This window comes from Elephas maximus, chromosome 7, assembly GCF_024166365.1.
Source record: "Elephas maximus indicus isolate mEleMax1 chromosome 7, mEleMax1 primary haplotype, whole genome shotgun sequence".
NCBI classification, from domain to species: Eukaryota; Metazoa; Chordata; class Mammalia; order Proboscidea; family Elephantidae; genus Elephas; species Elephas maximus.
The window spans coordinates 55,377,629-55,393,899 of record NC_064825.1 but is presented as its reverse complement, the minus strand read 5'-3'; positions in this window follow the sequence as shown (position 1 = coordinate 55,393,899).

The following is a 16,271-nucleotide window of genomic DNA, read 5'->3' as shown; positions in this document are numbered from 1 at the left end:
TTGGAATGTGCCCATATTATCAGAGGGTTAAGAATACACACATACACACACACACACACTCAAGCAAAATATATTTAACAAAAATGCTATTTTGTTTAGTTACCTATTTTCTCTTTTAAAAATATTTCTTTGCATTCATTACTCTTTCATCTTCTATGAAAATGTGTTTGAAATTTATACTCAGAAAAACATGTATTTGAATGTATGACTGTAGTTTGTTTAATTAATGAACTTCACAGATATTCCTTTTGGGTTTTACTTATTTACTTTTATATTAGTATTTTTTTTCATTACGTATGACTCAATTCTGTGGTTTGATGACTCAATGGAAATGTGGAGAAGATTAAGTCAAATACTGGTTGTTAGCCAATATCTTACATCCATAGTAAAATATATGGCTATTGTGCTGGATGACAAGTTTATTAAAAAGTATCAAATATCCAAAATCAAAAATCTCAACTTGTGTTTATACTCAATGCTTGTAGAGTCAACATCTGGCTCAGTAAGCTATCATTTGACTATAGATTTAATAAGGATGATTATAAGCTGATCAAGTAATCAGGATAAATAAGGTAGACAGAACAAATAGAGAAAAAAATGGGTACTAATGATTTTTGATGATGATTGTGATGATAATGTAATACTATTCTTTGTCATTTAAGGATGAAGATTTAGTACTTGGGCATATCGATTATGAGACTTTTCAACAGCACTCATTTCCAACCTTTGCTGCTTGCTCGTTTCTCTGCCTTGGAGGTTTATCATCCTCAGATCTCTGTCCTCTTCTGTGCTTTATACCCAATTGTCATTATGAGCAACAGCACCATACTGAAAGTGATCTGGGTGGAACAATCACTGTATTTCTTTCTTTCCATGCTGGCTACCAGTGACTTGGATCTCTGTGACACCACCTTACCTACAATACTTAGAGTTTCTGGTTCAATGATTGTGAAATACATTTTGATGCATGCCTTGCCCAGACGTACTTTATCCACATTTTCTCCATGATGGAGTCAGGTATTCTACTGTCTACGGCTTTTGACTGCTATGTAGCCATCTCCAATCCTCTCAGATACACTGCAATCCTGAACAGTGTTAACATTGTAAACATTTCCCTGGGGGTTGTGTTATGGGCAGTCATTGTCCTCATCCCAGCCCCAGTCCTCATTAAGCAACTAAAATTTTGTGAGGACAATGTACTTTCCCATTCCTACTGGCTACACCCAGGTATTACTAAAGCTTTCCTGCTCTGACCACAGTATCAACAACTTCTTAGGTCTCATCAGTATCATCACATTTGGGCTGGACTCTGGCTCATCCTACTCTCCCATATGAAAATCCTGACCACAGTGCTGGGTATTGCCTCCCAGGAGGAATGAGTCAAGGTCTTCAACACCTGTTTTTCCCCTGCATCTGTGCTGTACTACTGGTCTACATTCTTGTGGTGGGAGTGTCCATTATTCACCACTTTGGAAAGTATGCTCTTACCTATAATTCATGTCAACATGGGCTATGTCTACTACTTGTTGATGCCTCCTTTGCTCAATCCAGTTGTCTACTCTAAGGCCCATGAGATAAGCACCAGCATTGTGGGGATTTTCCAGAAACTATAGAACAATAAACATTAACTAGGAGTTTGAATTGCAGATATTAATTTTGATATCCGCCTCTAATACCCAATATCTGTACTAACAAAAAAAAAAAAAAAAAAGAGAGAGAGAGATTCAGGCCAAGGAAATGTATATTTACCTGTTATTCTACATACAAATGATTAAAAAATGCTGTAAGAGACGAAAAAAAAAGTATATGGTGAAAAGGATAATATCTAAAACCATGTACTCTTTGCTATAGGATCAATAGTTCAAAAAGCCAATATGTTAACAGAGCTCTTCTTATGTTAACGATTCAATTTTCTAAGCAAAAATACGACAACTGATACAGTTCTACTCTGATTCTCCATTTCAATGGTTGTAACAATTTTCTTTATTTTATTAAGTTTAAGCTTGCTTGTCATATGTCTTTTATCACATGTGAAATTTATTTCTGAACTTGACTATAAGGTATACAAAAGTGTGAGAAACTAAATCATTATATAGTAAATTTTATATTTGGTAAATTATTAGCATTCATTCTGCAAATATTTATTCAGCTCATATTATCTACCAGATGCATGAAACACATTGGGAAAGAGAAATGCACATCACTGCTTTAATTAATGCCATATTAAATTAAATTAGAAAAAAAAATCTTGGAATTAAGTGTTTATAGCAAAGGCATCTTGACCTTTTACCTTGCCATCAACACACGCAATTCCAACTGCTCGCTTAGAGTCACTGCCCAGGATGAACATGGTAATCGGGGTCACTTCAGAAGCAACAAGTACTTCTGTTGGTTTGTAGGCAAGGACAAATTGTGCATTGTTCCAAGGTGTCTGTAATATCTGGGGTTCTCCCAGACATCTTGGGAGGATCAGGCTCAGCAATTATCCAGCCATTTTTCTCTCCATAGTGGAACTATCACTTTGCCCTTTTGCATAGCCTATTGCTGTCCTCACAGATTAAAGGACTGCCCTACATTATGGTATTGTTGTTAGTTGTTGTTAAGTAGACTCGGACTCATGGTGACCTCCTATGTGCAGAGTGGAACTGCTCCATGAGGTTGTCAAGGCTGTGACCTTTCAAAAGAAGATCATCAGGCTTGTCTTCCAAGGAGCCTCTAGGTGGGGTTGAACTGCCAACCATTTGGCTAGTAATAAAGTGCTCAACAACTAGTTCCAATGATTAATAAACCCATGGCAAAGGAACATAGCAGTTATGATATACAGGAGAATTAAAAAAAAAAGTTGCATTTGGAAATTTTTACTATGCATCTGCACACTTGGCTAAATGTTTGAAATTGTCATCTTGTTTAAGCATGGTCCCAAAGTGGATATGGTTTCTTATACTCAATTTAAAAAAGAAGAAATTAAGTCTCTGAGGGCCAGCAATTCTTAAGCATAGAAACTATAATTAAAATACTTGTTTCTTCCAAAGTTTATTCTTTTTACGTAGAAACAGGTTGAAACTAAGCGCTAAACTTTATTTTTGTTAAATACATATAACATGTTTGCCAATTCAACATTTTTCACATTTACAGTTTAGTGATATCAAGTACACTAATCATATTGTGCAACTGATAGTGACAGCAGCCAGAAGCTGCTTAGCTATTCGCAATCAAAACCTTAGGTGTTGGAGCTGGATGTGGCTTAATTAGGAGCTGCTCAGACCAAGTAACACTTGCCCACTCCAGTCCATTTTCCTCAAAGCACTGGGTATGGCTCAAGCCAGTCAAACCCAGTTTACTAGCCTATATGCCAAAGGAAAAAAATGCAATTTGTCTTACTGTACCTGTGTGCCATGATAACCTGTGTAAACCATAATGTTTGTATGTAATTCCTTGTGAAAGGCAATGTAAAAGTTTCTGCTTTCCTTAGTTTGGGGAGCTTGATTTGAGGTATACAACTCCTTGCTACTTGGCTGGAAACCCTGGTGATGTAATAGTTAAGTGCTATGGCTGCTAACCAAAAAGTTGGGTGTTGGACTCCACCAGGCAGTCCTTGGAAACTCTAATGGCAGCTCTACTCTGTCCTATAGGGTTGCTATGAGTCAGACTCAACTCAACGGCAATGGGTTTACTTCGTTTATTTGTTTGTTTTCGTTTTTAAGGAGTCTTTGGATAGTGCAAATGGTTCAGCTGTTAACTGAAAGGTTCAAGTCACCCAGAGGTGACTTAGAAGAAAGGATTGGAAATTTACTTACAAAATTCAGTCATTGAAGACCCTATGGAACACAGTTCTACTTTGATACAATGGGGTCATCATGAGTCAGTGTTGACTCAACAGCGACTAGTTTTTTTCTTTGTTTTTAAGATCTTTTAAGTTAGGTGAACCCAAGTCCTACAGGAAACCAATTATAGGATCCTACTTCATCCCTCCCCCTGTACCACCGCAATTCAAATACCACTCCTTCTATATAGGTAACTCTGCTCACATCAAGGATATCTTCTTCATTGTTCTTATCCCTTTCTAAGAGTTGCTATTCTATTCTCTCAACTTAGTTGTTTGTGTTTGATTTATAACAGTAAAAATCTCACCTCACCCCCTTCTTATGAATCTTTCCATTTCTCTTATGCTACTTAGAAGATAGGCAAATAGTTGTGTGGATTATTAGACTTCCTTCCTTGTTGGTGTTGTTCTTGTTGTTGTTAGGTATCATCGATCCGGTTCCCACACATAGAGACCCTATGCACAACAGAAAGAAAAACCGCCCAGTCCTGAGACATGCTACAATTGATGTTATGCTTGAGCTCCTTGTTGCAGACACTGTGTCAATACACCTCGTTGAGGGTACTCCTCTTTTCCACTGACCCTGTGCTCTGCCAAGCATGATGCCCTTCTCCAGGGACTCATCCCTCCTGACAACATCACCAAAGTATGTAAGATGCAGTCTCACCATCCTTGCTTCTAAGGAGCATGCTGGTTGTACTTCCTCTAAGACAGATTTGTTCATTCTTTCGGCATTCCATGGTATATTCAATATTTTTTGCCAACACCACAATTCAAAGCCGTCAATTCTTCTTCGATCTTCCTTATTCATTGTCCAGCTTTCACATGCATATGATTCAATTGAAAATACCATGGCTTGGGTCAGGTGAACCTTAGTCTTCAGGGTGACATCTTTGCTCTTCAACACTTTAAAGAGGTACTTTTTTTTTTGCAGCAGCAGCAGCAGATTTACCCAATGCAATGCATCTTTTGATTTCTTGAATGCTGCTTCCATGGCTGTTGATTGTGGATCCAAGTATAATGAAATCCTTGACAACTTCAATCTTTTTGTCATTTATCATGATGTTGCTCATTGGTCCCGTCGTGAGGATTTTTGTTTTCTTTATGTTGAGGTGCAATCCATACTGAAGGCTGTGGTCTTTGATCTTCATTAGTAAGTGCTTCGAGTCCTCTTCACTTTCAGCAAGCAAGGTTGTGTCATCTGCATAACGCAGGTTGTTAAGGAGTCTTCCTCCAATCCTGATGCCCTGTTCTTCTTCATCTACTCCAGCTTCTCATATTATTAACTCAGCATACAGATTGAATACGTATTATGGTGAAAGAATACAACCCTGAAGCACACCTTTCCTGACTTTAAACCAATCAGTATGCCCTCATTCTGTCTGAACAACTGCCTCTTAATCTATGTAGAGGTTCCTCATGAGCATGATTAAGTGTTCTGGGATTCCCATTCTTCGCAATGTTATCCAAAATTTGTTATGATCCACACAGCAGAATGTCTTTCATAGTCAATAAAACACAGGTAAACACCCTTGTGGTATTCTCTAATTTCAGCCAGGACCCATCTGACACCAACAATGATATCCCGGGTTCCACACCCTCTCATGAAACTGGCCTGAATTTCTGGCAGTTCCCTGTCGATATACTGCTGCACCCATTTTTGAATGATCTTCAGCAAAATTTTGCTTGTGCATGACATTAATGATATTGTTCTATAACTTTCACATTCACTTGGATCACCTTTCTCGGGAATAGGCATAAATATGGATCTCTTCTAGTCATTTGGCAAGGAAGCTATCTTCCATATTTCCAGGCATAGACAAGTGAGCACCTCCAGCACTGCATCTGTTTGTTGAAACATATCATTGACATTCCATTGATTCCTAGAGTCTTGTTTTCTGCCAGTGCCTTCAGAGCAGCTTGGACTTCTTCCTTCAGTACCATTGGTTCTTGATCATATGCCACCTCTTGAAATGGTTGAACATCGACTAATTCTTTTTGGTATAATGACTTTGTGTATTTCTTCCATCTTTTTTTGATGCTTCCTGCATCGTTTAGTATTTTCCCCATAGAATCCTTCACTATTGCAACTCGAGGGCTGAATTTTTTCCTCAGTTCTTTCAGCTTGACAAATGCCGAGCGTGTTCTTCCCTTTTGGTTTCCCATTTCCAGCTCTTTGCACTTACCATTATAATACTTTACTTTGTCTTCTCGAGACGCCCTTTGAAATCTTCTGCTCAGTTCTTTTACTTCATCAATTCTTCCTTTTGCTTTAGCTGCTCGATGTTCGAGAGCAAATTTCAGAGTCTCCTCTAACATCCATCTTGGTCTTTTCTTTCTTTCCTGGCTTTTCAATGACCCCTTGCTTTCTTCATCTATGATGTCCTTGATGTCATTCCACAACTCAGCTGGTCTTTGTTCACTGGTGTTCAATGTGTCAGATCTATTCTTCAGATGGTCTCTAAATTCAGGTGGGATTTACTCAAGGTCATATTTTGATTCTCATGGACTTGCTCTGATTTTCTTCAGTTTCAGCTTGAACTTGCATACGAGCAATTGATGGTCTGTTCCACAGTCAGCCCCTGGCCTTTTTCTGACTGATGATATTGAGCTTTTTCATGGTCTCCTTCCACAGATATAGTCAATTTGATTTCTATGTGTTCCATCTGGCGAGGTCCATATGTATAGTCTCCATTTATGTTGGTGAAAAAAAGGTATTTGCAATGAAAAAGTCATTGGTCTTGCAAAATTCTGTCATTCAATACTCCAGCATTGTTTCTATCACCAAGGCGGTACTTTCCAGCCACAGATCCTTCTTCTTTGTTTCCAACTTTTGCATTCCAATCACCAGTAATTATCAATGCATCTTGATTGCATGTTTGATTAATTTGAGACTGCAGCAGCTGATAAAAATCTTCTATTTCTTCATCTTTGCCCCTAGTGGTTGGTGTGTAAATCTGAATAACAGTTGTATTAACTGGTCTTCCTTTTAGGCATATGGATATTATCCTATCACTGACAGCATTGTACTTCAGGACAGATCTTGAAACATTCTTTTTGATGATTAATGCATCACCATTCCTCTTCAAGTTATCATTTCCAGCATAGTAGACCATATGATTTTCCAATTCAAAATGGCCAATACCAGTCCGTTTCAGCTCACTAATGCCTAGGATATCAATGTTCATGCATTCCATTTCATTTTTGATGATTCCCAATTTTCCTTGATTTCTGCTTCGTACACTCCATGTTCCGATTATTAATGGATGTTTGCAGCTGTTTCTTCTCATTTTGAGTCACGCCACATCAGCAAATGAAGGTCCCCAAAGCTTTACTCCATCCACGTCATTAAGGTCTACTCTACTTTGAGGAGGCAGCTCTTCCCCAGTCATCTTTTCAGTGCCTTCCAACCTGGGGTCTCATCTTCCAGCAATATATCAGACAGTGTTCCACTGCTATTCATAAGGTTTTCACTGGCTAATGCTTTTCAGAAGTAGACTGCTGGGTCCTTCTTCCTAGTCTGTCTTAGTCTGGAATCTCAGCTGAAACCTGTCCTCCATGGGTGACCCTGCTGGTATCTGAATACCAGTGACATAGTTTCCAGCATCACAGCAACATGCAAGTCCCCACAGTACAACAAACTGACAGACACGTGGGGGTCCTGGTGGTAATCCTCCTAAATTTGGTAATTCATATTTCTACTGAGCACTTCTAAGTGCTATAACATGTGTCGGGTGTTTTAATAATATCTGTCTTTTATCTATCCATCTATCCACCTATCTATCTATATATCTATCTGTCTGTCTGTCTATCTATCTATCTATCTATCTATCTATCTATCTATCTATCTATCTATCTATCTATCTATCTATCATCTATCTATCTATCTATCTGGTGCTCTTGTTAAATTTTGTAGATAATTATTGAGGTGGTAGATCATGGAGACTACTAAGTGTAGCGAGAGATAGGATGACTGTCAAAGAGTGGTGTGTATAAATTAACCACTTTATCTGACAATTTTGTGATGTTTTATGAATTTGAATGTTAATCTTTGTGCTAATAGGTAACTTTGTTTCTTTCCTTGAGGTCATCAGCAGGAAGACACTTTAAAAAGACAAGGCTCTATTTGTCTATCATCAAGACAGAAATGAAAAAGGATGGGCACATTCCACTATAAGCAGGGCTGGAGTAGGAGGATCATCCTAAGATGAAGTTCACTGTGGTTTCCTTAAGGAAATAGTAAGGCAGAGTAAATCTCTGATATCAGCATCAGCAAGAAAGGAGAAATAGGAAAAGGACTATAGGATGAGAGAGAAATAGTCTTAGTGCTTAAACAGTTTGAGGCCTGCATGAATCCAAAATTGTTTCAGAAAGTTCTGGTTTGCTGCATGTCTAGTTTCTTTGAAGACTGCATTACATACATTCAGCACAGATATGTGGTATAGGTAGAATCATATTGACTGCTATCATGCTTATACTGTTTTCCTAGTTCTTTGTCCATAAAGAATACAATCATAAACAATTTTCTGTACAATAATAATGAAATATTTTCAGGGATATGTTTTTTATACCCAAAGTATTCAGGAAATGACTTTATCTTATAAATTATTGGTTTAATTTAAATCAGTGATTTGTGACTATTTCAACCACTGAACTTTAAGTTCCGTGAGGAAAGGAATTTACTCTAAACCCAAAACAAAACCAAACCCAGTGCCGTCAAGTCGATTCTGACTCATAGCTACCGTATAGGACAGAGTAGAACTGCCCCATAGAGTTTCCAAGGAGCACCTGGTGGATTTGAACTGCTGACCCTTTGGTTAGCAGCCGTAGCACTTAACCACTACACCACCAGGGTTTCCAATTTACTCTAAGTCATCTTTTATAATGACTCTTAGCAAAGAAACTGGCACATATGTGGTAGATGCTCAATCAGTGTTTATTGAACTGTTGAATTTAATTTAATGAGTCCAATGAAGTACACTGAAAACATGTGACTACCTTTTACCACCAAATTTGGTACACTCTCAGGCCTCTAAAATACAATGATATGGCTAAAATATGGTAGAAGTTTCAGTGATTTCTTCCTTTCTTTCTGTCTTTGTGTGTGTATGTGTGCACTGAGGAAGCTTGAGACCTTTCAATCAATGAGAGACACCTGGTCCATGGCATACTTTGCTATAAAAAAAGATCCCAGAAGGATGGCCTCACTCAATACCACTCTATTTCATCCCTATTCTTTCCTCATTCTGGGAATCCTAGGGCTGGAAAATGTACAAATCTGTGCTGTGTACCTAACAGCTGCCCTTGGGAATATCTGCATACTTCTTGTAATTCAGAGTAGTCTCCATCAGCTCATGTTCCACTTCTTGGCCATTCTGGTATCTATTGATCTGGGACTATCCACATCCACCATCCCCAAGGTGCTTGGCATCTTCTAGATCAACCTAAGAGAAATCTCTTTCACGGGCTGCCTCATCCAGATGTTCTTCATCCATCTATACTCTGGAATGGAGTCAGCTGTGCTCGTGGCCAGGCCTATGATCACTATGTGGCCATGTGTAATCCTCTTCGCTACACATTGGTGGTGACAAATAAAGTGGTATCAATTACAACATTGATTATCCTCTTGAAACTCTTAGACAATTTCCTTTGTTCTCCTCCTCTCAAGACTATCCTTCAGTGGACACCATATCATCCCCCACACCTACTGTGAGCATATGGGCATGGTCCGCCTGTCATTTGCCAGCATCAAGGTCAGCATTACCTATGGCTTGTGCACGACTTCTATTCTGATGTTTGACATCAAAGCCATTTTCATCTCCTATGCCCAGATCCTTCATGATGACTCCCTTCCCATGATGCCCAGATCAAAGCACCCAGCACATGTAGCTTTCTACACACCTGCATTTTTTTCATTCATGACCCATAGATTTGGCTAGAATATACCATGTTACAGTCATGACTTTCTTGCTTTCTACATGGTCATTCCACCTGCTCTCAGTCCTGTAATTTACAGTGTCAGAAATAAACTTATTAGAGATTGGTTGCTGAAAACATTTTCTAAAATATAAAACATAACTATTGTATTCATAAAGAATCGAATTTAATAAAAGAGTGGCACTGATTCTCTATGTTCAAAACGGGAGGAAAACATTTCAAACACACCACAGACTATTTGAAGGAGGCCTGTCAATGGCAAATCTTTGGTCTCTGAAGCATTCATCTCAAACCCATAAATATAAAGTAAGCCCATACCAAATATATGAATAAAAGTGTTTTATATTTTCTCATTGTATAGAAATAATACAAATCCCTTGAGTGGAAGAAAATCAACACATTTTTGTGCTTCCAGTATGACTAAGCCCATTACATTCCACAGTCACAGTCAGTTTAAACTATAATCAAGTGAAACAAACAAAAAGTAAAGCAATCCATATGCTGAGTTTAAAGAAAACTAGTGAGTCTCCCACACTATTGATAGTCCCAAATATAATAGACACTGGACCATTTTTCATACTCCTGCACTCCCCATCTAAAAGAACTTTACTCCTGACTTTGCCATGCTAATGTCTAACGATACGGTGTGCCACTGTGAATATGATAATTATGAGAAAAGTTGGGATTTTTCCCCTGAACAGAATCATATAAACTTTGTAATCTTAGTAAATGTGTAGTCTTTGTTACTGGAAAGATGTGTTTGGTTGTTAATTTGATGGGCCTGTTCTTAAGGAGTCTGACTTACTAGAACCTTTTTGCAAACTATTCTTTTTCTTAATGGTTTTGTCTCTGTGTCTTTTATTTAATTTTTGCCTATCCATGGAGGACTTTCACTTGTACAGAATGTTGGAATTACCAGTGATGTTCCAATTCCAACATTACTCAAGTGTTTTTTGCTTATTTTTTGGTTTTGTTTGTGTTGAGTGTGGGGTGGGGTGGAGTGGAGGGCAATGGGCTTCTCATTCCGTGTGATATCACTCATTGCTTTCTAGTTCTATGTGACATTATTGACATTAAGTGCAGAAAAGGCTAAATTAAAAAAAAAAGTTGGTGAAATCTTGGAAGAAAAAACACTAAATTTTTAGCTATGTATTTATTATATGACTTCTAGGAACTTTTAATAGTCACTACAATGGACTCAATCATACCAATGATTATGAAGGTGGCACAGGGCCAGGCAATATTTCATTCATTTATACATATGGTTACCATGAGTTGGAGTTGACTCAATGGTAACAATAACAGAAGTTCTTAATTAACAAATATTCATGTGAATTTTAAGACAGGTTTGGCTTCAGAATACTCTTTAGACCTTCCTACAACATTCATCTCCAAAACGTCTGTCAGTTTCTCTTACTGTGTAGGCTTGCGTGTTACTCTGATGCTGAAAGCTATACCACCGGTATTCAGATACCAGCAGGGTCACCCGTGGAGGACAGGTTTCAGCTGAGCTTCCAGGCTAAGACAGACTAGGAAGAAGGACCCGGCAGTCTACTTCTGAAAAGCACTAGCCAGTGAAAACCTTATGAATAGCAGTGGAACATTGTCTGATATAGTGCTAGAAGATGAGACCCCAGGTTGGAAGGCACTCAAAGGATGACTGGGGAAGAGCTGACTCCTCAAAGTAGAGTAGACCTTAATGACGTGGATGGAGTAATGTTTTGGGGACCTTCATTTGCTGATGTGGCGTGACTCAAAAAGAGAAGAAACAGCTGCAAACATCCATTAATAATCGGAACTTGGAATGTACAAAGTACAAATCTAGGAAAACTGGAAATCATCAAAATGAAATGGAATGCATAAACATTGATATCCTAGGCATTAGTGAGCTGAAATGAACCAGTATTGGCCATTTTGAATTGGAAAATCATATGGTCTACTATGCTGGAAATGATAACTTGAAGAGGAATGGTGTTGCATTCATCATCAAAAAGAATGTTTCAAGATCTGCCCTGAAGTACAATGCTGTCAGTGATAGGATAATATCCATACGCCTAAAAGGAAGACCAGTTAATATGACTATTATTCAAATTTACACACTAACCACTAGGGCCAAAGGTGAAGAAAAAGAAGATTTTTATCAGCTGCTGCAGTCTGAAATTAATCAAACATGCAATCAAGATGCATTGGTAATTACTGGTGATTGGAATGCAAAAGGTGGAAACAAAGAAGAAGGATCAGTGGTTGGAAAGTACGGCCTTGGTGATGGAAACAATGCTGGGGATCAAATGATAGAATTTTGCAAGACCAATGACTTCTTCATTGCAAATACCTTTTTTCACCAACATAAACGGAGACTATACATATGGACCTCACCAGACGGAACACACAGAAATCAAACTGACTCCACCTGTGGAAAGAGATGATGCAAAATCTCAATATCATCAGTCAGAAAAAGGCCAGGGGCTGACTGTGGAACAGACCATCAATTGCTCGTATGCAAGTTCAAGCTGAAACTGAAGAAAATCAGAGCAAGTCCATGAGAGTCAAAATATGACCTTGAGTACATCTTACCTGAATTTAGAGACCATCTGAAAAATGGATTTGACACATTGAACACTAGTGACCCAAGACCAGCCGAGTTGTGGAATGACATCAAGGACATCATAGATGAAGAAAGCAAGGGGTCATTGAAAAGCCAGGAAAGAAAGAAAAGACCAAGATGGATGTTAGAGGAGACTCTGAAACTTGCTCTCGAACATCGAGCAGCTAAAGCAAAAGGAAGAATTGATGAAGTAAAAGAACTGAACAGAAGATTTCAAAGGGCGTCTCAAGAAGACAAAGTAAAGTATTGCGATGGCACGTGCAAAGAGCTGGAGATGGGAAACCAAAAGGGAAGAACATCCTCGGCATTTCCCAAGTTGAAAAAACTGAGGAAAAAATTCAACCATCAAGTTGCAATAGTGAAGGATTCTGTGGGGAAAATATTAAACGATGCAGGAAGCATAAAAAAAGATGGAAGAAATACACAGAGTCATTATACCAAAAAGAATTAGTCGATGTTCAACCATTTGAAGAGGTGGCATATGATCAGGAACTGATGGTACTGAAGGAAGAAGTCCAAGCTGTTCTGAAGTCATTGGCAAAAAACAAGGCTCCAGGAACTGATGGAATATCAATTGAAATGTTTCAACAAACAGATGCAGCACTGGCGGTGCTCGATCATCTATGCCAAGAAATATGGAAGATAGCTTCCTTGCCAACTGACTGGAAGAGATCCATATTTATCCCTATTCCCATGAAATGTGATCCAAACAAATGTGAAAATTATACAGCAATAACATTAATATCACGCACAAGCAAAATTTTGCTGAAGATCATTTAAAAATGGGTGCAGCAGTATATCGACAGGGAACTGCCAGAAATTCAGGCCAGTTTCATGAGAGGGCGTGGAACCAGGGATATCATTGTTGGTGTCATATGGATCCTGGCTGAAAGCAGAGAATATTAGAAGGATGTTTACCTGTGTTTTCTTGATTATGCAAAGGCATTAGGCTGTGTGGATCATAACAAATTATTGAATACATTGCAAAGAAAGGGAATTCCAGAACACTTAATTGTGCTCATGAGGAACCTTTACATAGATCATGAGTCAGTTGTTCAGACAGATCAAGGGAATACTGATTGGTTTAAAGTCAGGAAAGGTGTGGGTCAGGATTATATTCTTTCACCATACCTACTCAATCTGTATGCTGAGCAAATAATCCAAGAAGTTGGACTCTATGAAGAAGAACATGGCATCAGGATTGGAGGAAGACTTATTAACAACCTATGTTATGCAGATGACACAACCTTGCTTGCTGAAAGTGAAGAGGACTTGAAGCACTTCCTAATGAAGATCAAAGACCACAGCCTTCATTACGGATTGCAGCTCAACATAAAGAAAACAAAAATCCTCACGACGGGACCGATGAGCAACATCATGATAAATGGAGAAAAGATTGAAGTTGTCAAGGATTTCATTTTACTTGGATCCACAATCAACAGTCATGGAAGTAGCAGTCAAGAAATCAAAAGACGTATTTCACTGGGGCAAATCCTCTGCAAAGGACCTCCTTAAGGTGTTGAAGAGCAAAGATGTCACCTTGGAGATTAAGGTGCACTTGACCCAAGCCATGGTATTTTCAATTCTATCATATGCATGTGAAAGCTGGAGAATGAATAAGGAAGCTCAAAGGAGAATTGTTGCCTTTGAATTGTGGTGTTGGCAAAAAATATTGAATATACCATGGAGTGCCAAAAGAATGAACAAATCTGTCTTAGAAGAAGTAAAACCAGATTGCTCCTTAGAAGCAAGGATGGGGAGGCTGAGTCTTACATACTTTGGACATGCTGTCAGGAGGGATCAATCCCTGGAGAAGAACATCATGCATGGCAGAGTACAGGGTCAGTGGAAAGGAGGAAGACCCTCGATGAGGTGGATTGACACAGTGGCTGCAACAGTGAGCTCAAGCATAACAACGATTGTGAGGATGGCTTATGACCAGGCAGTATTTCATTCTGTTTTGCATAGGGTCACTAGGAGTCAGAACCGACTCAATAACACCTCACAACAACAAAAACAACCTTTATATGCTGTATAATATACTTAATAAAGACTTTTTGTTATTGAAATGGAAAATATGATGTCATAGTTTTGTAAAGAAGTTTACAAAAGTTAACACCACATACTGAATTTGAAATTCCTCCATAAAAATCATTCAGTAATTAGGGGCACGAGTGCCTCCTCCTGGACCCTTATTATGAGATTATGATCATCCCTTATCTACCCATTTATACTACTTATGAACTGTCTCCTGTTTTATAACAGTGCAATTCTGTCTTTGATGAGTTCAGAAGTGTTCACTCTACTTCTACATTTTGGATACTTTGGGTAGATATTATTCAGTTCCTAAACATTTAGTAGAATTCCCCAGTGCTGCTATCTGAACCTGATGTTATTTTTTTGTTTGTTTGTTTGCATTTTTTCGTTGTTGTTATTTGGTTTGGTTTGGTTTGGTTTGGTTTGGGTTTTTCTTTCAGATGAGAGGCTGACTACAAATTAAATTTCTTTAACAGCTAAAGGACTACTAAGGTCACCTATTTCTTATTTATGAATATAATAATCACCTATGGCACATTAAAGCATAGTCTTTCCTGTCTGACTTTAATACTTAGTGTAACATCTTTGAAATTTATTCATGTGAAACTGCATAACATGTAAGAAAAATAGCAAATTTTAAAGATAATCAGAGAAAAGGTATTACCTATAAATTAATGATAAATTGATCAATGATATACTTCTGCAAACCAATAACAGACTCTAGAAAACTGTAGGTTAAGAAAAACTGATAACCTGAGAATGGATTCGTGTAGCAAAAAATTATTTATAGAGTAAGGGTGAAATAAAAAGAAAACTTTTAAATGATCATATTGAAGAGATTTTAGTACCAGGAGATTCTCACTAAAGAAATTGCTGAAATACATACTTGAGAAAGAAGACTATTAATTAAAGAAGAAATAACTGAGTCCAAAAGAAGGAAATTTTTAAATCTGTTGATAAATCTTGAAGTGTCAAACAAATATCTTTGATTGTATGTCACATTGGTTTTTAATTTTTCCTATTCTTATCCTAAGAGGATTCCCATTCACTGCCATCCCACCCCCTCTTCTTCTTCTTTTTTTTTTTTTTTTACAAATCATGTACTTGGTGCATAATCCTATCTGGTAATCCCATGGCCTTGAAGTAGTGATTTCCGTGCCATTATTTACTTTAGATGAAGAATTTGCTGGAATAGAATTCAGAAATGACATTCAGAACATTTATCCAAAAGGATAATACAAAATATATCAAAACACATTTGTTTCTGTATCCTTTTGCTGTGTTTGTATCAAAAATACTGAACATATTTTTTATGTTAGATTTTTAAAAATGCAATAACAGTATAAATATAGGAGGTGGGACCAAGATGCCTGACTAGGTAGAAGCTTCCACTTATCCCTCTTGCAACAAAGACTCGAAAAAACAAGTGAATCAATTACATAAAGGACAATCTATGAACCCTGGCCATCAAACACAGAACTAAAGAGTTGACCTGAGTGACAGGGGAGCGAAAGGCCACGTGCTGAAGCAATGACCACTTTTGGAGCTGCCCTGCCCCGCCACAGCCTTGAGCCCTCACAGTTTCCTGGTCCAGAGTGGTGGGGCTTTTCGCAGCTTACTGAGACAGGGCAAGCACGGATGCAGCCCTAACCCTGGGACCGACCTCTGCTGAGATACAACCAGCACACGCAGGCTGAACACTGACGCAGCTGACAGGCAAGTGAGAAACCACAGGGAAGTAGCGACTGGCTTTAGAGCCTGGAGCACTGTATCCCAGCCAGGGAACCTTGCCGCTGGGCTTTGGACTAAGCGTGGAGGAGCTGATCATGGCTTCCTGAGACAGCACAAGCACAGGACGCAGCCCTAACC